A 24,488-nucleotide genomic window follows, 5' to 3' on the forward strand; every position below is an offset into this window, starting at 1 on the left:
GCCAGAATGACACACTGGCAAATGTTCTCATCCTGACAGCTGGCCTGGCCCACAGTTAGATGAGCTTTCCTGTTTGGTTGGTTGGTTGGTTTTGTTTTGTTTTGCTTCGTATCATCCATTTGTCCTCTCTGTCCTTGAGGATGCCTCTGAGTCACAGCCTACTATTTGCAGCACCCAGGTGTTCAAGATTTTTTGAGAACGCCAATTTTGGTGGCCCAAAGTTCACCATGACATTGCTCTTCCCTGCTGTAGTCACGTCCTTACCTTTTCCTTGGGGAAGAAATTCCATGTCTCCTGGCTCAGTGCCCCCCCCATTCACTACCTCAACACCCCCACCGCTTCTCTCTGCTTGCTTGGGATTTCTAGCAGGTGATGGCACAAAACTGAACAATGATGCCCCCTCCTCCACCCAGAACTGTGAACTCCCCCTGCACCTAAGAATTTTAATCAGCTTCCTTTTTTCTCCTTCCCCTTTCCTCTATTAGCATTAGATGCAAACCGTTGGACAATTGAAAATTATCCCCTCTTTTAAAGCCTACTTTGAGGCTTCATTTGAAACATTTGACCTCAATTCCGATACGCTTTTAGGGATCTCATTCCTAAAGATTATAAGCAGAGGCCCTTGACAGTCTCAGACTGAATACTAACCATCTCCCCATGTGGCAGGCATTTTTTGCCTGCAGAACATTTGAATTTCCCTCCTATGTTTCTGAAATTGGTAGGAGACAGAACTCACCTCCTGTAGAAGCTGAAAAGAGTTGACAGTCACTCTTCCAGCCTCTCTTGCAGCTAGAATGTAAGCACCTAAATTAAGAGTGGCCTGTCAAATGCGCACAACTGAGACCTAGAAGCTATTTCGGCAAATAAGAAAGGTTCACAAATTATCCATTCACATCCAGTATGCAGGGGCAGCCTGGCCTTGGTGCCTCCGGGGGTCAAGCGCCTTGCAGCCTGGCAGCAATGTCCATGTCGGACAACGTCTATGGCATTGACCTTGGCTGAGGACTGGCTGCCTAGCTCCACTTTGTGCCTGCTCATTTTCTCAATTTGATTCTACAGCCTTCCCCAAGGATTGTGTAATTTTCCCAGTGTTCTTTTTTTCTTTAAATTGCTCACAGCTAGAAATCATGAATGATGCACCCTCAATGTATTCATGATATGCAACAGTTTGTTTTTCTCTTGTGACACAAATTGAAATATTTCATCTGGAAGGTTCACATGTAAGATCTAGTTGCTTTGCTGGTGAGTGAGCCTGACACCCAGGATCCACGACTCAGCACAACTTGATTCTTTCCTTGTGAAATGGTATTAGCAGCTGGTTTCTTTTTTTTCTTTTTTTTCTTTTGGTGGGGCCAGGGGAGGAGCCACAGCGAGTCAATTGGAGCAGCAATAGAAGTGATAGAATTGCAAAGGAAGAAAGAGGTGGTTTGGACCCAGAAAATAGCTTTATAAAGCTATTTATAAACTTCAGTTCTGTGCATAAAATAAAATCACAGATCTCATGGGATCACTTCAGTGATGCTTCTCTCATTTTATGGGGGAAGTTATGTTCTGTGGTGATTGTGTGACAATTTGGTTTATCAGCTAAACTCAGATGATATGGACAGTGAAGGAAAGAAGGATTGCGTGCTCAGTCATGTCTGACTCCTGAGACCCTATGGACTGTTGCTCTCCAGGCTCCTCTGTCCATGGGATTCTCCAGGCAAGAATACTGGAGTGGGTTGTCATTATCTTCTCCAGGGCATCTTCCCCACCCAAGGATTGAACCTGTATCTCCTGTGGATCAGGCATTGGCAGGCAGATTCTTTACCAGTGAGCCACCCGGAAAGCCCATGGACAGTGAAAGGAGATGCTATTATTAATAGGAATTCTGAAACAATGGGCAGAATGGTCACCTAAGTAGTAGAGTAGGGATTTGGAGATTCTAGATCTTGGGTTCTATCAGGCATTGAGCTATCAGTCATGGTCCCTGCTCCTCAGCACCCTCCCTATCGTCCTCAACCACCTTCTGCTTCTCTTCCTTCAGATCCAAAACTGGAGACTGACAAGTGTCAACATGCCCACCGCTTGCACACACCCCTCTATTCATGCATCTGGCAATATATTCTGCATTTGCATGTGTTCTTAGAGGGGTGGTTTCCATAGCAATGGTAGGAATCTAACAAAGGCACCTGAGTGATGCCTTAAAGATAAATCACCCTCTTGAAGAAGCCCTCCATTTCAGGAATTACAGGCTGTTGACACTTCAAGTTTCTTAGTGGCCTGTCACATGTACACATTTCTAACTCCAGTTCACTGTCCTCCAGTGTAATGAATTACAAACATTTTAGCCTCCCTCTCAGGCCAGAAGATAAAGAGAGATCCTGGCTGGGCGATTATTTTATGAACCAAGAAGGAAGGAGGAAAAAAACTTGTATGTTTTGAGTACCTACAAGGCACTCAACATTTTTACTTATTTTATCTCATTTTCATAAAAAAAAAATAAAAAAGGCCTTGGGCTGGCAGTTATGCTTCTGAGTCCTTCATCTCATGAGAGCAGAGGGGAGAGAAGGAAGAGAGGGTGCTATTGGTTCATTTTCTGATCTGAGGGGTGGTGTCCTACAAGTAAAAGACACTAACTATAGACTCACTTCCTTGAAACCTGTCAGCCTCAATGAGTTCTATTCTTTTTATTTTTTTTTTAGTAGAAAGAAATGTGTACACAGTGCTTTATTTTAAAACAAAACAGTTGTAAGTTTTCTGCTCCCTAAAATCTTTCCTTTTTCTTGAGCCTGTGTCACCATTGTGAAACAAATTTTTACACTTGGGAGCAGATGTAAAAAGGGTTTATCTCACATGTATTTAAAATTTTAATTCATTTGTTTGTTCATTCATTCATACAATGACTGTTTATTAGTCTTGTTTCGGTCCTGGTGATTTAGGCTGAGAAATGCATGTAGACATGGGCCTGGCCCTCTCAAAGCTTGTCATCTTATTGAAAGAAAGAAATGAATGGGTTAGTTATCATTTATAAAACTGCAAATTGTGATACGAGTGTTGAGAAAAAGCACATGATGTTGTTGTGTTGCAGAAACCAGTACCCGAGAAAGCAAGCACAACACTCGGAGAGTTGGAGAACTTAGGTTTATTATACCGGCGGACTCAGAGGACTTAACACTCCAAGCTCTGAGCCCCGAACAAAGGGGCTGCTGCTGCTGCTGCTGCTAAGTCGCTTCAGTCGTGTCCGACTCTGTGCGACCCCATAGACGGCAGCCCACCAGGCTCCCCCATCCCTGGGATTCTCCAGGCAAGAACACTGGAGTGGGTTGCCATTTCCTTCTCCAAAGCATGAGAGTGAAAAGTGAAAGTGAAGTCGCTCAGTCGTGTCCAACTCCCAGCGACCCCATGGACTGCAGCCTACCAGGCTACTCCGTCCATGGGATTTTCCAGGCAAGAGTACTGGAGTGGGGTGCCGTTGCCTTCTCCGGAACAAAGGGGTTACAGAGTTTTTATCCACGGATAGGCATGATTAAGCAGGTTTGCAGGTTTGCAGGGGCTGGGCAATTATAAGAGCCAGATAAGGGTAAGTGAGATAAGCTCCAGTTCCTAACATTGTGAGTCCCCACTTTCTGTGACCTGCATGATCTAAACTTTGCAAAGACCAAGCTGAGTTACAGAAGCAGAAGGAGCAGGAGGTTATGTAAAATTTTAACTTTTCCTTTTCAGTTGAAGTGCTAGGGCATGGACCTCGTTTCTCCAACGTTCTACCATTGGGATCTATCCATGTGAGGGTCGGATGAGTTCACGCAGGAAGTCATCCACCCTGTAGCATGAATAAGTTCAATCACATTGTCTTCCATCAAACAGATGCATGAGATCAGTGTTCTCAGGAAGCAGGAGGATTAATGAAATCAATGGAAACTAAAGGAATAATTTGAGGATGCTGGAAATTGTTTGGTGGACAAATCTGGTCAGGAAGCTCCAGAAACCCCTGTTTGCAGCAAGAAGGTGCCAGATCAGAGAAAGAGGGAGAAGAAGACAGAATGAGAAGCTAAGAGCACAGAAAACAGATCTATCCCAAAGAGGGCCTTCCCCAACACTGCACAGAGAGAAAGTGCAGTATGAGTGCTCTAGTATAAGAAGTGATCTTAAACTCACTCATCATTAGTACCTGAGCTAGTCAAAGCTAATTTTCAATGACTTGGTGATTAATAATAGACACAGGTGTTTGGCATGCTCTCTGGAGCCAAGAAGCATCCTTTTATTAGAGATTTTCCAGATGGCCGCCTTGGATTCTGCCAACAATGCCAGATGGGAAGGGTATCCTTAGCTGGACTGAATCTGTACATCCCTGCAGTTGTTACCTGTCAGACTTGGACTTCTGAATGAGATAACATGGAATATGGTTGGGTTAAATGAACATTCCTTATTCCTGGTTATAGTTTAATCCCTCTTTGCTCCTATATCTTAATGAATCAGATCAAACAACATATGAACTCCAAGCCTCTTGCCCTTTCCCTTATTTTAGTCTGAAGCGTAAGTCAGAACAAATCAGGAGAAATCAGTCCTTTGATTTGCTTCCGCCTGGGCTTCCACCTGGCCCTGCATATCCTTCTGGATAAAAACACCTCCTAAGATGACGACGGCTCAGCCAATGCTGTCTTACCATTCTGAAAGCAGGAGTGAGAAAGAAACTTTCCCCAGGGTTATCTGTCATTCATTCATCTTTTCCACCAGGATCTCCATTGCCAGGTCTGGAGGAGGGTGTGTGAACCCTCTGCTAAGGCCATGTGAAGCTCCTTCTTGGGCTCAGAACTGGGGAAACATTGTGCAAACACTTTCCAATTTAGGGTCAGTTTGGACCATTCATACAAGAGCTATTATCCTCTGTAAAAAGTTAATGTAGGTTTCCTCTAGTATTTTCCCTTCTCTTAACCAAGATTCTAAACTTCTCCTGGAGTCCAAATCTCAGCAGGATATTGCTTTATGTAGATTGAAATATTTTTCAACTTTATTTTAACTTAAGTCATGTCAAAGGAGCTCCTTCTATGTGCCTAGGACTGAGTGATCCTGGGAGGGTTGGGCTAAGTCTTATCACATTTCATCTACCACATGGCTTGCCAGGAGCCTTTGCAACATTGAAACATGTATAATATCATGTATGAAACAAGTCGCCAGTCCAGGTTCCATGCACGATACTGGATGCTTGGGGCTGGTGCACTGGGATGACCCAGAGGGAGGGTATGGGGAGAGAGGAGGGAGGAGGGTTCAGGATGGGGAACACAGGTATACCTGTGGCGGATTCATTTTGATATTTGGCAAAACTAATACAATATTGTAAAGTTTAAAAATAAAATAAAATTTTAGCAATCCCAATGCTGGGCATACACACTGAGGAAACCAGAAGGGAAAGAGACACGTGTACCCCAATGTTCATCGCAGCACTGTTTATAATAGCCAGGACATGGAAGCAACCTAGATGCCCATCAGCAGATGAATGGATAAGAAAGCTGTGGTACATATACACAATGGAGTATTACTCAGCCATTAAAAAGAATACATTTGAATCAGTTCTAATGAGGTGGATGAAACTGGAGCCTATTATACAGAGTGAAGTAAGCCAGAAGGAAAAACACCAATACAGTATACTAACGCATATACATGGAATTTAGAAAGATGGTAACAATAACCCGGTGTATGAGACAGCAAAAGAGACACTGATGTATAGAACAGTCTTATGGACTCTGGGAGAGGGAGAGGGTGGGAAGATTTGGGAGAATGACATTGAAACATGTAAAATATCATGTAAGAAACGAGCTGCCAGTCCAGGTTCGATGCACGATACTGGATGCTTGGGGCTAGTGCACTGGGACGACCCAGAGGGATGGTATGGGGAGGGAGGAGGGAGGAAGGTTCAGGATGGGGAACACATGTATACCTGTGGCGGATTCATTTTGATATTTGGCAAAACTAATACAATTATGTAAAGTTTAAAAATAAAATAAAATTAGGAAAAAAAAATAAAATTAAATAAAATTTAAAAAAAAAAGATATATAAAGTAGTGTGCTTCAGTGGGAAGTGTTCTAGGTTGGAAATCAAGAGCCCATATCATGGCAGTGGTTCTGCCATTTGTCGATGGTGACTCAACATTGCTTCTCTGAACCCCACTCTGAACTCCTCTGTATGGGAAGGATTTGCGTTATCATAATAGCAGGTGATGCCTTATAGGCTCTACCTACAAACCATATCCCAAATCTATATGCCTCCATGTCCACGAGGACTCTCATCCACGCCGGCGCTGTCTCATTCCTCTACAATCATAAAAGTTTCTTTGTCTCCCTGTTTCCTGTCTTGCTATCCTAAAATCCATTGTCACACCCAGAGTAATCTTTTTGAAAACACAAATCATATCTTATCATATGCCCCCCCACCCTGCTACCTAAGATTCTCCAACTGGCTCCCAACTACACTTATACTAAAACATAAGCCGTGGCAGGCCTTCTGTGATCTCCATGGCCTGACCCCGATTAGCTCTGTGACTTTCCCTTCTTGTGCTTGCCTCCTCCTCCACTATGGATGACCACTTTCTTTGCCCAAACCTCACCCATGCTAATTCTTTTCTGTTCTTCCATCCAGAAAATTCCCTTCCCAACAGACTCATATTTTCTTGGCTTTTTGTCCCAGACACATCATATTCTCTCTCTGTCCCTCAAAGCGGGGACCAGAAGACCAATGAAATAAATAGCAGAAATCAAGGTTAGATTCTAGTCCAATTGAGGTATTAAATGGAAGATAACATCTACATTGCTCATTTGGTACTCTGATGGGGGCAGGAAGAGAGAAGAGGAAGAACGAATATGGGACATGTTAAAGGAACTTCCAGGGCATCATTCATGAAACCCTCACCCTTCTTTTGATCCCTTTCCCTTGTCTAGGATACACAAGCATAGCCATAGCTAAGCTGGTTGCTATGTTCAGTGTCTGGTCTGATTGGTCAGTGCCCGTTTTTTAACATCATGGCTGCTAGTGGTCTTTCAAGTGCCTGTCCCCCTCTTTGAACCATTTCCTGCTCTATGCTAGAAGTCTGTCCTCAGGCAGGACTTTTCAAAGTTTTCTCTGAGGGTCTGCTAAAGGCAGAAATTCCTAAATATGAAGTTATGGGGCCACCCAAGAAACAAGCCAGGATTATTTGAAACCTTATAATTCATCAAAGTTTGTATTCTGCTTCATAAGAACTCTGTATTTGTTTAATATAAAAATATGTTAAAATACTATCAAGCTTTGAAGTTTAGAGAATGGGTTTGGCAGTCTGAACGGTAAGAGTCTAGATTGCCATTCTGCCTCTTGCTTCTTATCTGACCTTCAGAAAGTTCCTCAGCCTCTCTGAGCCTCCATATTCTTCGTATGGTGGTTGAGCACATGGTAAATATTCTATGGATTGTGAACCCAGAGGGCCAGAGTCTGTGTTTCGTTCATCTTCAGATTCTTCACAGAGTCCAGAAAAGTGTCCTGTACAGAGAAGTCATTTTCTATGTGTTCATTCCTCTGTATCAGACATACATGCACATATGGTTATCCCATTTTTACCACTAGATGGAGAGCATGTATCCTAGGATTTTCAACCCATTAGTGAGAAAGCAAACATTTGTCTTTTGTGTCTTAACCAAATCAACTTCTATATTGATGACAATATCATTAAAAATGTCTTTCCAAAAAATGCAACTATAAGATAATTCTCAGAGCTATTTGTTCTTAAAATAATTAAGAGGCAGAAGCAAAGGAGAAACACTAACTTCAGGATAATGGTTACCCCTCGGACGGGATACATTGGGATTAGGTTGGAGTGAGGAGCTCTGTGGGGAGCTCCGAATGTATCTAACTGCTGATTTCTTGTTTCAAAACAGATTTGAAGAAAATACATCCAAATATGTTAACCTTGGATGAGTTCTGGGTGGTTGAACACTTAGATGTATTTCTCTGTGTTTGAAATTTTTCACAATTGCAAATTTTTTTTAAAACAGGGGGAGGGAAGCCTCTAGGGTGAAATTTATGCTCACTGTTTCTGTCTCAATACATCTGCCTAACAAGCTTCTTAAGATTCTCCTCAGATAACTGCAGTGTGCAGCGAAAACTACAACAAAGTAAAAGCCCTACTGTGTCGCTCCACTTGGTCTCTCCTGTTGTCCCCCTCCTACTAAACCTGATGTTTTGCCCTGAAGTTAAGTCTACTAAAGGCTATTACTTAAACTCAGTTGACTAATTAGTTCTTACCTCCAAATTGGATGGTTATCAACTAAGTTGAAAGATGAAGAAAACTGGTCTCTGTAAGTCTGTTCTAGTTACTACAGCTATGTAACAAGCCACCCCAAACCTCAGTGGCATAAAACAACTGTTCTGTGATGCTCATGGAACTTTGCTCCATGATATCTGGAGCCTCAGGTTGGGAGACTCAAGCCCCTCAGTTTGGGGGTGACTTGACAGTTGGGAGTGCCTGGCTGGTTTTGGGGTAGAAATCACTGGGAGATGTCTTTCCTCTGGTGTCTGGTAGTTGATACTGGCTGTCAACTGAGACTTTAGCAGGGGCTGTCAGCTGAGCCATCTACTGGTGATAAAGAAGGCACTCTGCTTGGCCCAGATCCCATGGGGTGGGGAGTAGGGGTGGGGAACAGAGACACACTGCTCTCCATAGGAGAGGTGTCAAAGAATCTGAAAGCATATTGTAAAACCATCCCAATATTGTCCTCACTCTGCTCTCAGAGTGAAGTAGAATGGATAAACTGGAACCTCCTTCCTCTTTGTCCAATCAAATGACCCACATGGAGGAACAGCTGAACGTATTCACTCCATTATCTACAAACATTGTGTTGGATCAAGTTCAAGTGGCTCAGATACAAGCTAATTTGGTCGTAGTTTATTTTACCAGCTCTATTCCTTTGGAAAGCTGACTGGTTGTTTCTTATGACCAGTAAACCTAAAGGTCATAAATAACATGCATACTAAAATTTTCACCACAATGAAGTATTCTCAAAAGGCAACTTTATTATCTATTGCTGCATAACAAATTACTCTGAAATTCAATAGCTTAAAACAACAAACATGTATTATCTCACAGCTTCTGTGGGTCAGGAACTCGTGAACAGCTTAGCCGAGTGGCTCTGACTCACAGTCTCTCATAAGGTTGCCATCAAGGTGTTGCCCAGGGCTGTGTCATTTGAAGACTTAACTGGGGCTGAAGAATCTGCTTCCAGTGGGGCTCACTCATGTGTCTGGCTGGGCAGGAGGCCACAGTTCCTCATCAGGGGTTGGCAGGTGACCTCAGCTCCCCACCATGTGGGCCCCTCTATAGGATGGCTGAAGTGTTCTCATGATATGACAGCTGACGTCTTCCAGAGTGAGTGATGCAAGAGCGAGACTGCAGAGGAATCCATGGTACCTTTTATGTTCAAATCTCTGTAAGTGACACAAGGTCACACCTGCCATATTCTATTCATGAGAAGTGAGTTACTAAGTCACACTCAGGGGAGGAGAGCTAAGCCCTACCTCTTGAAAGGATTCACATCAAAGAATGTGTGATTATATACCAAGACCAGCACAGGGAGTTTGAGAACGAGGTTTCTCTCACTCTGTCCTGTAGATATCTGCCTCAGGGCACATGCCCTTATTTATGCAACCAATGTGGGGGAATAAGTACTTTCCGCGTGGAAAATTAGCAATCAGTTTCCACTATGCCATTCAGATGGGAGGTACTTCTGGACTGCTGTCTCCTACTCTGCTCCTATCTCTGTACGACGGGAACTGATTCTTGTCAATAAAAGCTTGGAGAATGCTCTAAAACACTGTGTATTTTATTCTTACTCTTAGTTCGGGTGATGGAACAGAGGTGTCGGCATTCTCGTGCCTGTTTCAATCACTCCATTGCGATTAGGATCCACCTGATCATCCAAGTTGCCTGGACAGGCATGTGCTCCCTTGTAATCCGTTTTATGACGTATCTTTCAAAACTCCAAACTTGAATGGTCAGGATGATAGATGTGGCTGTGCTTCAGGCCAGCATGGCTCATAAGATGCAGAAAAATTACTATCTTCGAAAAGCAAAAGCTTTTTTGAAGGAAAAGTAAAGTGTGGTCGTGAGTGACTGTTTCTCATCCTTTGTGAGAGGTAACAGAGAAGAGTCAGTGACTCATTTATCTGAGAAAAGGAAACTTAAGCAGCCCCCAGTTCAGGTGTCTAAAAGGAAGATCTGCTACAAGTCCTAACTTGGGAAAAGCCAGCCCTTAGGACAAGGTAGCCAGGTCCCTGACAGAGAGATGGGGATAACTCCCTTCAAGGAAAAAAGGGTCGAATTGTAATCTGGTTCTGGAACCAATTCAACCTGACTACTTAGCAGTAAAGATAAATTGAACCCACAGAGAAAACTGAAAATAACATTTTCCTGGCAAGTCCTTCAATGGACTTAGTGTGTTTAGATTTATGAGGGGGTGAATGACCTTCTCTGACTTGGTGTTCCACATTTTCGTTTTTCCAGGACTGATTTTCCATCTGGCCTAACCAGAGCTCAAAGTTACTGAATCAAACAGAGCCAGTAGGCCTGACTGGAGCTGGCTGGAACATGCACAGAGCTGGGAAAGACAAATAGGCTCCTTTCTGAAAAGCCTATCTAGCAGAAGCCTGTTCCTCCCCACCTGCCTCAGAGCACTGCCCTGAGAGGGAACCCATCCCACTCTTCACCACCCGGCAGATGGGGCATTAGCTGACTTGGGGGTGTTTCCATCTGAGAAGTGGGCTGTATGAAAAGGAAGGAAGGGTGTTATCAAGTGCAAGGAAACTAACTCACAGGCCTGGGGTGGTCCACATCTCCAGCAGAGAAAACTTGGAGGCACTGTGTATGTTTCCAGAAGGGTTTGGGGGCAGCAGAGTGCTGATGGACCCTGCTAGTATCTGGCAGAAGTAACAGTGGGACAGTTGAAGCTGAAAGCTGCCAGACCAGATGGGGTCGTGGACACCCCTGGATTGCCAGCAACCAGATCAGGATATATCTCAAAAGAAACAGACTTTGCAGGATGCCATGTAGGCTTCCCACACTAGGGGAGAAGGAGGACAGTAGAGAAAATCCAGGATTAACTGAACTTTGAGATGAAAAGACTGAGAGATGAGAAAGTGCAGAGGTTTTGTAGAAATGATTACAGTTGCATGTTCTGACATTTAGCGCATTAAGCTTCATTACAGAAAATAACGTTATATTTCTGGCCTGCCCAAGTTTGTGGCTTAAGAAAATTCAAACCTGTCATTCTGTTTCTTCTTATACCTTGCCCTGTTTTTCACATAATATAGAGAGAAAGGCTGTTTGGGGTTAGTGGGTCTCTCAGCATCTCAACAGATGACTATAACCATGCAGTGTGAGGTCACGACCAGTAAGTCTTCTAGACCAGAGGTCAGAAAATACTCTCTTTAAAGGGTCAGATAAGACGTACTTGAGGTTTTGCACACTATACTTTCTCTGTTGCAACCCTCCAACTCTGCCTTTGCAGCACAGAAGCAGCCACAGACAATACATAGACGAATGGGGAACAATGAAACTATGACGGACGCTGAAATTTGAATTTCATAGCTTCCAGATGTCACAAAGTATTATTCTTCCCTTGATTTTGTTTTCAAAGCATCAAAAATGTCAAACCTACTCTTAGCTTTAAGACCATACAGACACAGGCAGTGGGCTGGATTTGGTCCACAAGCAATAGTTTGCTAACCTTTATACTGACCACTGCTCTCTGCACTCTAGAGGGATTCATTTGTTCACATGCATGGCTCTGGTTAAAAAGTTCAACTTCTTTAAAAATGCCTGGGAGATAAAGTCTCCTGGGAATCGCAGAATATTTACACACAGTATTTCCCCAGGAATTACCCTTTTTATGTGGTTTCAAGGCAAGTGACAAGCTAAGAAAAGCCACGACTCTCATACAAGCTACTTTTGTGTTCGCAGAAGGTATCAGCTGGGCTCTAAGCCTCAAGTAGACAGGACTTGCATCTGTTTTCCCCTGCTGTTGTATTGCTGGGGTCTCATGCAATATCTGACACAGAGTAGGCATTAAATGAATGTTTGTTGATTGAATTATTAAGGGAGTGACTGAAAACTCCTTTTTAGCCCTTTTCAGAACTTATGTTATTCCATCATATGTGCGTTATATAACTCTCACTTTAAAAATGCCTGTAAGTGTGATTTAGAATTCAGAAGAATCATCATGCATAAATAGAAGATTTTCTTCAAACGTTTGGCCAAAATTCCATGTCACTGTAAAACTACAAAGCCATTGCTGGCTCTGTTTAGTGGGGGCGGGGGCACGTTTGCCCCAAGAAGCCAAAGAAAAGTACCTGCAAGTGTGAGACTGCTCTTGGTAAGAAAGCTGTCACTTGCGTCGCTCTCCTGACATTAATTTTGACCAGGGGTGGCCTCCGTCATTATGTCCAGTACATGAAAGAACTACCTGGGACACTTAGCAGGACCCACGATGTGGGAGGAGCTGGCAGTGAAAACCCCTCTAAATTGGTGTGTCTCTCCCCATTAAGCCACATGATATCTAGGCAAACAGAGCAAACTCAAAGATAATCACACAACCTTTGGCTACCTTAACTCAGCACTTAATACGAATAAGCTTCTCAGCTCTTCTTTCAGTTCAGCTTTCTTTACTAAATCCCAAGTAACTTTGGGAAGGGAATCATGAGAATGTGGGAGACTTTGGGATGATAACTAATGTGTGGTACCAAGAAGAGGCAAAAGAAAAAGATCAAAGATTTGTTTCTCTGAGCTGGGTGGTACCTTGGCACTGAATCCTGGGAACAGATGCTGGCTGATTTGAATTAAAAAAGAGCAGAAGTAGCCAAAGATAAGAAATAATTGGCTAAAAAATACAAAGCCATACTTTTGACAGGGGACAATAAAGTTTTCCAAGCAGAGGTTAGAATAACTTACTTTAAAAAAATAATAACCTCAAGGAAAACTAGGAGAAGAGAATATTTTTTCCCCTGCAGTTTGAATTAAGACATGGTCAGCAAAGAAGAGACCCTTTCCAAAGGGTCTCAGCAGGATAAATCAATCTAGTGGAGGCCTTTGTGTTCCCAAAGAATGATGTCAGAACCCATTCCAGGGAGAAGAAAGAGATGTTTGCACTAAAGGTCACTTGAGAACTATAAAGATAAATGCTATTTGTAATGACTTAAAAAGGATTCCAGGAAGGAGAGGAGTCAACTAACTGTTTTAGAATCAATGGAAAAGTAAAAACTTTACTGGTTGAAAAGTTTCGGAGGGTCGTTTAGACATTCTTGAAAGTCTGTGAAACTTTGAGGGGAAAGAACCCAAGAGTATGATGATGGAAAAACTATGTTATATCCTTTAACTGTTAAATGTAGGTTGTGTGTTTACACATGTGTTGGTCATTAAAAAATAATTGAAAAGGTTTCTGGCAGTAAGAAGTCAGGGACTAACAATCCCTCCACCCTGGTTATTAAGTGACCCTGAAAGTCCTTGGGTCAACCAGATATTCATAGCGCAGGGAGATATCCAGGTATCTAGAGTTAAAACACTAACCTGTGATTCAGGAGACCTGGGCTCACATTTCAGCTCAATTACCTTCATTTTTCCCTTCCTTTTTGGCCATGCCACACAGCAAGCAGGAACTTAGTTCCTACCAGATCGGGGTAGGGAATGAACCCAGTGCCCTACAGTGGGAGAATGGAATCTTAACCACTGGAAGTCCCTCTTTTCTTTTTTTAATTGAATGAAAGAGTCTTTAAATTCTGTAGTGCTTTATGATTTTTCAAAAATTTCACACACATGATTTCGTATAATCCCGTAATAACCATTTTCCCCTCTACTCCTGCTTGGTCCCTCTCCTCTTCCCTCTTCCTCACTAGTTTGTTCTCTGTATCTCTGAATCTCCTTCTTTTTTGTTTTATTCACCAATTTGTTGTATTTTTGAGATTCCACATATAAATGATATTACATTGCATTTTTCATTCTCTGTCTGACTTATTTCACTTAGGATAATGCCTGCCAAATCCATCCATGTTGCTGCAAATGGCAAAACTTCATTCTTTTTTATGGCTGAGTAGTATTCCATTGTGTGTATATACCATATCTTATTTATCCATTCATCTGTTGTTGGATACTTGGATTGCTTCCATACCTTGGCAATTATAATTAATGCTGCTATGAATATTGGGGTACATATATTTTTTTGAATTAATGTTTTTGCTTTTGGATATATATCCAGGAGTGGAATTGCTGGGTCATATGGTAGTTCTTGGAGAAGGCAATGGCACCCCACTTCAGTACTCTTGCCTGGAAAATCCCGTGGATGGAGGAGCCTGGTAGGCTGCAGTCCATGGGGTCTCTAAGAGTCAGACTTGACTGAGTGACTTCACTTTCACTTTTCACTTTCATGCATTGGAGAAGGAAATGGCAACCCACTCCAGTGTTCTTGCCTGGAGAATCCCAGGGACGGGGGAGCCTGGTGGGCTGCCGTCTATGGGGTTGCACAGAGTTGGACATGACTGAAGTGACTTAGCATGGTAGTTCTACCTTTAATTTTTAAAGAAATCTCCATACTGTTTTCCATGGTGGCTGCACCAATTTACATTCGTATCAACACTGTACCAGGATTCCCTCTTCTCCACATCCTTGCCAGTATTTATTATTTATGTTTTGTGTTTTGTTTTCCAAACTATAAACTTTTCATTTGGTATTGGGGGTATAGCCGATTAACAATATCGTGGTAGTTTCAGGTAAATAGCAAAGGGATTCAGTCATACATATACATGGATCCATCTCCCTAAAAACCCTCTCCCATCCAGGCTGGCACAGAACACTGAGCAGAATTCTATGTGCTATACAATAAGTCCTTGTTTTTTATCCATTTAAAATATAACAGTGTGTACATGACCTTCCCAAAGTCTCTAACTTCCCTTCCCCTTCGATACCCATGAGTTCATTTTCGAAGTCTCTGCTTCCTAAGAAGGTTCATTTGTACAATTTCTTTTTAGATTCCACAAATAAAGCATGGTGTATGATATTTCTCTTTCTCTTTCAGACTTACTTCACTTAGTGTGACACTCTCTAGGTCCATCCGTGTTGCTGAAAATGGCATTATTTCACTCTTTTTAATGGCTGAGTAACATTCCATTGTATATATGTACCACAGCTTTATCCATTCATCTCTTGTTGGGCGAGTGGATTGCTTCCATACCTTCAGTTCAGTTCAGTTGCTCAGTCGTGTCCAACTCTTTGTGACTCCATAAATTGCAGCACACTAGGCCTCCCTCTCCATCACCTTAGCAATTGTAAATAATGTTGCTATGAACATTGGGGTGCATGTATATTTTCAAATTAATGTTTTTGGTTGGGTGTTTTGTTTGTTTGTTTTTGAATATATACCCAAGAGTGGAATTTTTGGATCATATGGTAGTTCTATTTTTAATTTTTTTGAAAAATCTCCATACTGTTTATATACAAATTTACGTTGTACATTTACCAATTTACTGCATACCAAGTTACATTCCCATCAACAGTGTACCAGGGTTCCCTCTTCTCTGCATCCTTGCCAGTATTTATTATTTGTGTTCTTTTTGATAATTGCCATTCTGATAAGTGTGAGGTGATATTTCAGCATGGTTGTGATTTGCATTGGTCATATCATTTGCAAATATCTTGACCCATTCAGTAAGCTGTTTTTTTAATTTTGCCAATTGTTACTTTTGCTATGCAAAAGCTTTTAAGTTTAATTGCTATGCTATGCTAAGTCACTTCAGTCGTGTCCAACTCTGTGTGACCCCATAGACGGCAGCCCCCCAAGGCTCCGCCGTCCCTGGGATTCTCCAGGGAAGAATACTGGAGTGGGTTGCCATTTCCTTCTCCAATGCAAGAAAATGAAAAGTGAAAGTGAAGTCACTCAGTCAAGTCCGACCCTTAGTGACTCCATGGATTGAAGCCTACCAGGCTTCTCCACCCATGGGACCTTCCAGGCAAGAGTACTGGAGTGGGGTGCCATTGCCTTCTCCATAAGTTTAATTAGGTCCCATTTATTTACTTTTGCTCTTGTTTCCTTTGCTTTAGGAAATGGGTCCAAAATTATTGCTGCAATTTATGTCAAAGAGTATCATGCCTATGCTTTCCTTGAAGAGTTTTGTAGTATTCAGTCTTGCAGTTAGATCTTTAAATCATTTGGAGTTTATTTTTGCATATGGTGTCAGAGGATGATCTGATCCCATTCTTTTACATGTGGTTGTCTAGTTTTTCCAGCACCACTTATTGAAGAGACTGTCTTTTCTCAATTGTATATTCTTGCCTCCTTTGTCATAGATTAGCTGACCATAAGTACGTGGGTTTATTTCTGGGCTCTCTATTCTGTTCCATTGATTTATATGTCTGTTTTTATGCCAGTACCATACTGTTTTGCTGACTGTAGATTTGTAGTATAATCCTAAATCAGGGAGCATAATTCCTCCAGCTTTATTCTTCTTTCTCAAGATTTGGATATTTGGAGTCGTTTTTGTTTCCATGAAAGTTTTAAAGATATTCGTCCTAGTTCTGTGAGAAATGCCATTGGTATTTTGATAGGGATTGTACTGAATCTGTAGATTGGCTTAGGTAGTATGGTCATTTTAACAGTATTAATTCTTCCATTCTAAGAATGTGGTATATCTTTCCATCTGTCTATGTCATCTTCAGCTTCTTTCATCAGTGTCAGTTTTCTACATACAGGTCTTTTATCTCCTTATATAGGTTTATTCCTAGGTCTTTTATTCTTTTGATGCAATCAACTCCATCACCTTCTAACAAAGAGAGCTGCTACACATAATTTATCCTTTCATAGCCTTAGTATCCTTATCAGTTAAGTGAAGATAATGAGTGTTCCTTGTAGGGTTATTGTTAAGTGAAGTCCCTGGAGTGGACACACAGTAGGTGCTCAAAAGATGGCCTTGAATCTATTGCACTTAAACCAACTTAGTAGCTAACTTCATAGAGCACTTACTATGTGTGAGTGCTTTGTTCACACTGTCTGAGTATTCCCAACAGCCCTACGGCCAAGATGGGAATTGTTATTACTCCTGGTACAAGCTAGTGGGTAGTCTAGCCAGGCAGCCTGGCTCCAAGCCTTTGTTGTTACCTGATCTGATATCAGGGAGAGAAAGTATGACTTGGACTTATATCATTTTCTTCCTCGTTGTTTTTATGACACAGAGAATGAGATGAGGAGGTTTTCCTCACTCAGTAGCACAAATAGCTACTGACCTCATTCCAATAAGAATAGTTAAAAAGAGTGGCCTTAAATATAACAAGTATAGTCGTAACTAACATTTTATTGTCCAGGCTGTGTTCTAGATGCCTTGTTATAGTGAAAGTGGCTCAGTGGTGTCCAACTCTTTGCGACTCTATGGACTACACAGTCCACGGAATTCTCCAGGCCAGAATACTGGAGTGGGCAGCCTTTTCCTTCTCCAGGGGATCTTCCCTACCCAGGGATTGAACCCAGGTCTCCTGCACTGCAGGCGGATTCTTTATCAGCTGAGCCACAAGGGAAACCCACCTTGTTATATGAATTCATTAATTTCCTCAACGACCTTATGAGGCAGTTGCCACTGTCTTCACTTTGCAGAGACCAAGCAAACATGTGGTAGGACTTGGTTTTGGACCAGCTGTTGGAGCTCCAAGGCCACACTCGCCATTATACCACCAAGTCTCTCGATCTTGGGCTTTCTGTGGTGAGTCAGCAAGCAACTATTGGAGCTGCCCTGGCTATGTGTCGAGGGTGGGAGGAGCTACGTAGTTTCAGAGAAAACTGTAAACTGAAGTTGGAAGAAATATAATATTTACTGACAGCTTATAATTTAAGTGTGTAGGGACATTTTAAGTTAATATGTCCCACCTAGGGTTCCAAGTCCTTGGACTTCACCAAACATAATAACAGGGGTCTGTGAGCTATTTTTAACATTTCATAATGCTTATTAATATGTCACAATAATGTAAAACATAGTATATGGTAACAAAGCCTTAAAGAAAAACACTTTTAGAGACAAATTTCATTTCTAGACTTGAGCAAGTTTTCAAGGATTCCTAACTCTAGAAATGAATGAATTTTTGTCTGTTAGGGTTGAAATAAACCTTATAGATGTCAGATTTGCCCTAATAGAGAAGATATCCCATTATCAAAAAGAATTCAACGAGACTTTAAAACTTCAAGAAAGAAGTTGCTGACAGACATAAAAGGCAATTTTAGCCATTTACTTAGAACTGCCAGTCACCATAGGAGCAGAAGAGGCATTTTTCTGCCAACTGGTTGAAGCTTGTGCCAGAATGATCCTGCTGTTTCTTAATTGTCCTAAAAGCTTGTAGCCAGCAATTTTGCTGCCAAGCCTTACCTCACTTTCATGTTTCTATAATATGCAGATCACGAAGTGTCCCGTTCAGAGTGGGAGAACGAGAAGTTACTTCCTCGCCCTTCCTCTCTTTGGAGCTCACCACCTAACCTGTACAATGCCTCCCTCTGAAATAATACACCAGTGGTTATCTCAAAACCTTGAGTACCATCTTCTTAAAAAAAAAAAATTGAGTACCTTTTAACATGTGAATAATCCTCATGGCAAGCTTGTAAGAGAGAGGAAAACAGTGTTATTCCTATTTCTGAGTAATAACCTAACAATTATGACTGATGGACATAAAAATCTCTGTGTGATGTATTCAGTTGCAAATTGCAGATGAAATAAAGGATAAACTCTCATTCTATAAAAAATAAAGGCCACATAATAACTATGTGTATGCATACGTGTGTGTGTGTGTGTGTGTGTGTATGTGTGTGTGTGTGTGAGTTGGAGGGTTGGGCTATGAAGTTGTGGCAAAAAATCTTGCACCGTACACTCCAGTAGAATCAGTGGTTACTTCCCAAGGTGGGAGTGAGTGAAAGGGGCTATAAAAAAGGATATTCACTTTCATATTTGTGTACCTCTGTATTGTTTTAATGTTTTACAATAGACATACTATTTTTACAAATTCAAAAATAATTCTAAAAAAGGAAAAAAAGTTTGAAGTAGATGATAAATGTCTCACACAATAGACTGTCTTATCTAGTTTATTCTGTCAGACTTCATATTTTCAAGAGTGATTTCAAAGAGGTGTTAGAACAACCTGGCCCATCTCTGCAAGAAAATAGTTGTGTGGTATCTGAGTCTTGTGGAAAAGCAATTGTCTGCTCAACTCTTCGTGGAGGCTTTGCTCCTAAATGGAATGGAAACTGAGCTGGGAGGATCAAAGGATTCGCTTGACCATCTCTTTGGCTCCATAGGTTCTTTGAGGGACAAAATTTAGATTCCAAAAAGCAGAATACAGTGTTCATGATTTATTTAGATTTTTGTAAAAGCCTTTGATAGGAATCCATAATAAAGGCAATTTGGGGATAAATAATTCACAAAGCAAAGACCTTCCATCCCAGTAGAAATGTGACCAAGGAACTGTGGTTTAGTAGAAAGAGCAAAACTTTGTACTTCGACAGAGTTGCTTTCAAATCATAACTGCTGCTTAAGAGTGGTTTGGCCTCAGCTAGGCTACTTAATTTGGAGAAGGCAATGCCAACCCACTCCAGTACTCTTGCCTGGAAAATCCCATGGACGGAGGAGCCTGGTAGGCTGTAATCCATGGGGTCGCTAGGAGTTGGACACGACTGAGCGACTTCACTTTCACTTTTCACTTTCATGCATTGGAGAAGGAAATGGCAACCCACTCCAGTGTTCTTGCCTGGAGAATCCCAGGGACAGGGGAGCCTGGTGGGCTGCCGTCTATGGGGTCGCACAGAGACAGGCACGACTGAAGTGACTTAGCAGCAGCAGCAGCAGCAGGCTACTTAATTTCTGCAAAAGTCCTTTCCTCTACTATAAAATGGGATAATACAAGAGTGAGGGATGACATGTAAAGGGCACTGCACAATACCTGGTGCGTGGCAGATGTTATGAAAATTCAAGGCTCCCTAATAGTAATTTGTTAGAGTATAAATGAGTTTTAATCTATCTACTTATAGTGAACAAATAAGGGGACTTATGTGGATGCCGTTTCAACAGCCCCTAGGAAGAGGGACAGGAAATGGCAATGCTTCTTTCCATGGTCTAGTTTCCTAGACCATGTTTCATTATGTGCCCTAGACCATCACTTGTCCATTATGTTCCCTATCTGGCCAGATTAATCTATCACACTGTGCGAAAACCACCTGAAATATATGTCTTACTGAGGAAGGGCCTAAAGTGTTAGCTCCACATATGAAAGGAGCAACATGCAAAAAGAAGCAAGTGATCCCTTCGGAGACTTATTTGGGTTGTGTTTGCAACTGGAGGCATCTTGCTCTGCCACCTTCTCCAACATTCTGCATCAGACAAAGATAGTAAAGCCTATTAAATTTCTCAGGGACATCTCTCCGATGACTAGACTTGGCCTTGGAAGGTGAAAACCGTTGAAAGGAGAGTCTCTTGGCATATACTGGATAACAGGCAAACGGATGACTGAGGCATTTCAACATGACAAATTCAGAGGAAGCACTCGAGAAGAACTAAATCAAACCATATATATATATAGGATACTTGGTTGTGGGTTCTCCAATGTAACCTTGGAAAAGCATCTGAGTGTCACTCATTCAACTCATATTTGGGAGCAAGATGCCACATTAGGCCCCATGGGAGGGTCAAAGATGGATAAACATGGGTCTTGCCCTCTAAGAACTCACAGTCTCATCACATTGCATAAGACTCACAAGATCATCCAAGATTAAGATAAACTGATTTTTATCTCCATCAAGTAACTTTCCCGAAGAAGGTTTTCTGCTTCTTAGCTGCCCTGGTTGCTTTAACACAGAAGAGAGCTCCATGTCTTGTGACAATCAAAAAAGATGCAGAAGAGGACTGCAATGACACTCTGTAAGACCACCATTCTGGGGCTGCAGCTTTGCTTCTTTATTTTCCATCTCCCTTCCCACAAGACGACTTCTAGCAGCATCACAGTGGGTCATTGATGTAGAGAAATGACTTTACAACACTGTGAGCAATATTACAACACATTTCAAGGAAGCCTGGGTCAGGACTAGGAAGTTTTAGAATCCGTCCTTTCTGATCCCGGGTAGTTTTTGGTCTGGCTCCTTGAGTGATTTTTCTCTCCAGTCCCACTTGCTGCTGTTTCTCTCCAAATGCTGAAGACTTGCTCTCACTCTTCTCAACCTGAGGCAGTTGCACCATTTGATCTGCCCGCCTCAGGAACCACTCCTAGATCCTTAGAAAGTGGGGATCCTTGGTTCCTTGGGTGCCACCAAGGAGATGTTGATGCTTCCTGGTCAGCACACCCCAAAGTTCTTCCTGAACCTACTCCTCACAGGTGTCAGCTTCCATACTTGCTTTTCATAACTCTCTGTTCCCCTGTAATGGCTGCAGCACCTGAAGCATCCACTCTTACTTCAAAGCTTGTGCCTGGCCAGTCTGAATTTTAATTACAGTTTATTTAACTGGACTAATAATCAGGTCATTTGTGTTCTCGTGCTGTCTCTGTGGCTGCAGATGAGTCAGTTCATGTCTCCAAGTTCCAGGTGACGGGATGGGAGAAACTCCAAGACTGGCAAAGGTATGTTCACCGTGCTCTCACATGCAAACATACACATATACACTTATTCTCAGAATGATTTAGGAAGGTTGTTTCAATCCCAACCTCACTATTGACAAGCACATATAATCTTGGCCAAGTTATTAATAGTTTTTGAATGAATCTCAATGTCTTCATCTGTGAACTGGAGGTAATATTACCTCCTTCGAAGGGTTCTATAAAAATGAATGGAATCTTCTAGGTAAAGCACTTAGGATTGAGGAAAAACTTTGTAAATGTCCTTCCGCATCACAAGCTTTCCTAAGGCTCCCTCCCCACCCATTCATCTTTCCTTCTTTCTTTTCTATCATTTTAACTGTTTCTTCAGGTTTCCCTTTTTTTTTTCTCCCATTCCTGCTGCAAGTGGTGAAGGGCTTAGAAGCGAGTGGCTTTGTGTTCCTTAAATGTGCCTACTTGCACTAATTAAGGAATGGCAGCGCTTATGCCCACATGCTGCTACCCTTGGTGGCCAAAAGAGACAGCATGATTAAACTGTGGAACTGACCCTGAGGTTAACTGAGACTGTCTAACCATTTAAATCCCAGCTTCATGAAAAATGCTTTATTGCCATCACATCATATTCTTGCAAAGAAAGGCCAACATCAACATTAGGTGACTTCCTAAAAGTATTTTCTCAAAACTTTTTTTGTGTGTGAAAATTACACTGTAGGAAAAAATGTGGAGTAGTATAATTTTAATACCCCTCTTATTTATTTTTTCTTAAAATTTATTTTTGTTTGGTTTTTCTGACTATTTTGTTTATTCTAGAAAATTAGAAATCATACAAAAATATTTTGAGGAAATTAAAAAATTATCCATAATTATACCACCCCAAAACAAATATTGTTGGATTTTTGGGGGTATTTTCTTCTTTGTAAATGCTTTTATTTTAAAAGTTAAGAACATTTTTGTATATATAGTTTTGTGTCCTGTGAGCATTTTATGATGCTAATTAAAAAAAACTATTTAATAAACAAATTTTTAAAATGCAACATTGTCTCCAGATTTTAACCAATTGCCTGTTGTAAGCCATTTTTTGGTTGTTTTCAATTTTGTTGTTTTGTCTACCCTACATTCCTTCTCCTTTTTCCTCTATAATTGTTAATGATGCTAGGTATTTTTATGTTTATTCAATACTAGTATTTATGAATTGTCGTTTCTGACAATTTTTCTGGTGATGGTGATGTTCACGATCATTGTCCTCATTATATCATTTGGGGCCAAGAATGGTCAACACCAGGTTAACACCAAAACTTGGGTAGAAAAAAGAACCATAGACTAGAACAGTATTTATCTTCCTGACACTTGCATTTTCCTGGGACCAAGTAGTATTGAAAATAGTTATTTTGGTTGCCAAGAAATCTATTAGAAAGTGAGTTTGCAAGGACATCCAGGCCTGGAGTGGTGCCTGAAATTGAACAAGAAGCTACCAGGTCCTGAGACTTCTCAAGACAGTTCCCTGGTGGCTCAGAAGGCAAAGAATCTGCCTGCAATTTAGGAGACCTGGGTTCGATCCCCGAGTCAGGAAGAAGGGAATGGCTACCCACCCCAATATTCTTGCCTGGAGGATTCTGTGGACAGAGGAGCATATATATATATATGTAATGCTCACCTCAGGGAAAGAAATCCTAGGAAGGATAATTAACAGAAGAAAAGCAAACAAGCATGCATCTTCCTTATCTCTAAAGAGAAAAACCATTTGCCCAGGGAGGAATTAATTTTCTCCTACATAATTTTGTTTTTGCCTGAGCCTTTATCACTGGGCTTAGCTCAACTCGGAACTCTACAGAAGGCAGAAAATGGGGAATAAATATGATGCTCCAAATTTGGGATCATGCACCCAGGACCTCTCCAAGGCCACCTGCCTGCCAAACTCACTGATCACCAAATGGGACAAATCAGAGAAGGCAATTGTACCTTGAAGACAAGAAGGAATGTTGGCTCCTTTTCCAAGAAACAGAACCACTTATTTCACCTGTCACTGTAGAAGACTGGGCTTTCCCACAGCATCCTTCCTGATCTTAATGCTTGAGAACCTCTACAACTTTGAGACACAATGGACTTGGTTGCACCCATGAAGATATAACTCTCTTAAGTCAGAGATGAAATCTACAGCTTCTTTGGAACTCTCATTACAGAAAGGCTGCTCGAAGCTGTTGGACTAGGAATCAGCCAGAAGGTGTATCACTCTGCTAGATGCCAGGCCTCAGGAAGGCTGGGTATTATTGTCTGAAGGGTAGGAAGTGGGGTGTAGCAAAGGCAGGGGCTAAGGATAGCATCAAGCTCAGCTCATGTCCCTGCCCACTGAATGCCCTTCTCCACCCCTTACCACCTTGAGTAGAAACCAGTGTTCCCATAATGGCCTCCAAGGTGCTCTGTGATTCAGCCTACCATCCCTCTCTTACCTCATTCTTCTCCTTTCCCTGCTACTATTCAGGCTTTCTATGCTCAGTGACACAGAGGAGAGACAAGACTGTTCCCCAGCCTCAAAGAGCATGGCCTCACTTGAAAGTGAGGGCAAATCCTGACAGCATTAACAGCTAGATGCCCTCAGATTACAGCACTCTCAGTAGCTGAAGGGCAAGTTCTTTCTTAAAGGGAAATCCAAGTGGATTATTCCATGGCTGCCACTCTGCCCAAAGTAATTTTTTCCAGAAGGCTTTCCCCATCACCACTCCCACAGCCTGCCAATCACATCTAGGCCAGATGTCCTAACCTCGTCTCTCCCAGCAGCCTGGACCCCCACCTCACTGCACATTCAGACAGATAGCAAGTGCCCGTTCCCTCTTCTGTGTCTCCCACTGGACTGAGGCAGTGGCTGTGTAATTTTATTCACCATTGTATCCCCAA

The 24,488-nt window shown here is 41.9% G+C and overlaps 1 long non-coding RNA gene across 2 annotated transcripts in view; it reads left to right on the plus strand.

The window, feature by feature from the left end:
• LOC147344031 (uncharacterized) overlaps positions 1-18,663 on the plus strand; it is a 104,731-nt gene extending 86,068 nt beyond the window's left edge. Inside the window, exons 4-5 of one of the 2 annotated variants that reach the window (XR_015155617.1) lie at positions 17,629-17,734; positions 18,420-18,663. This is a non-coding gene — a long non-coding RNA (uncharacterized LOC147344031). Of the gene's footprint in view, positions 1-3,070; positions 3,219-17,628; positions 17,735-18,419 lie in introns of those variants that run through there. The other variant, XR_015155619.1, reaches the window with a different exon arrangement.
• The last annotated feature ends 5,825 nt before the right edge of the window (positions 18,664-24,488 follow it).

The sequence above is a fragment of the Bos grunniens genome, chromosome 26 (assembly GCF_055505025.1).
Source record: "Bos grunniens cultivar Pamir isolate PY7600 chromosome 26, Bosgru_T2T1.0, whole genome shotgun sequence".
In the NCBI taxonomy this organism is placed as follows: Eukaryota; Metazoa; Chordata; class Mammalia; order Artiodactyla; family Bovidae; genus Bos; species Bos grunniens.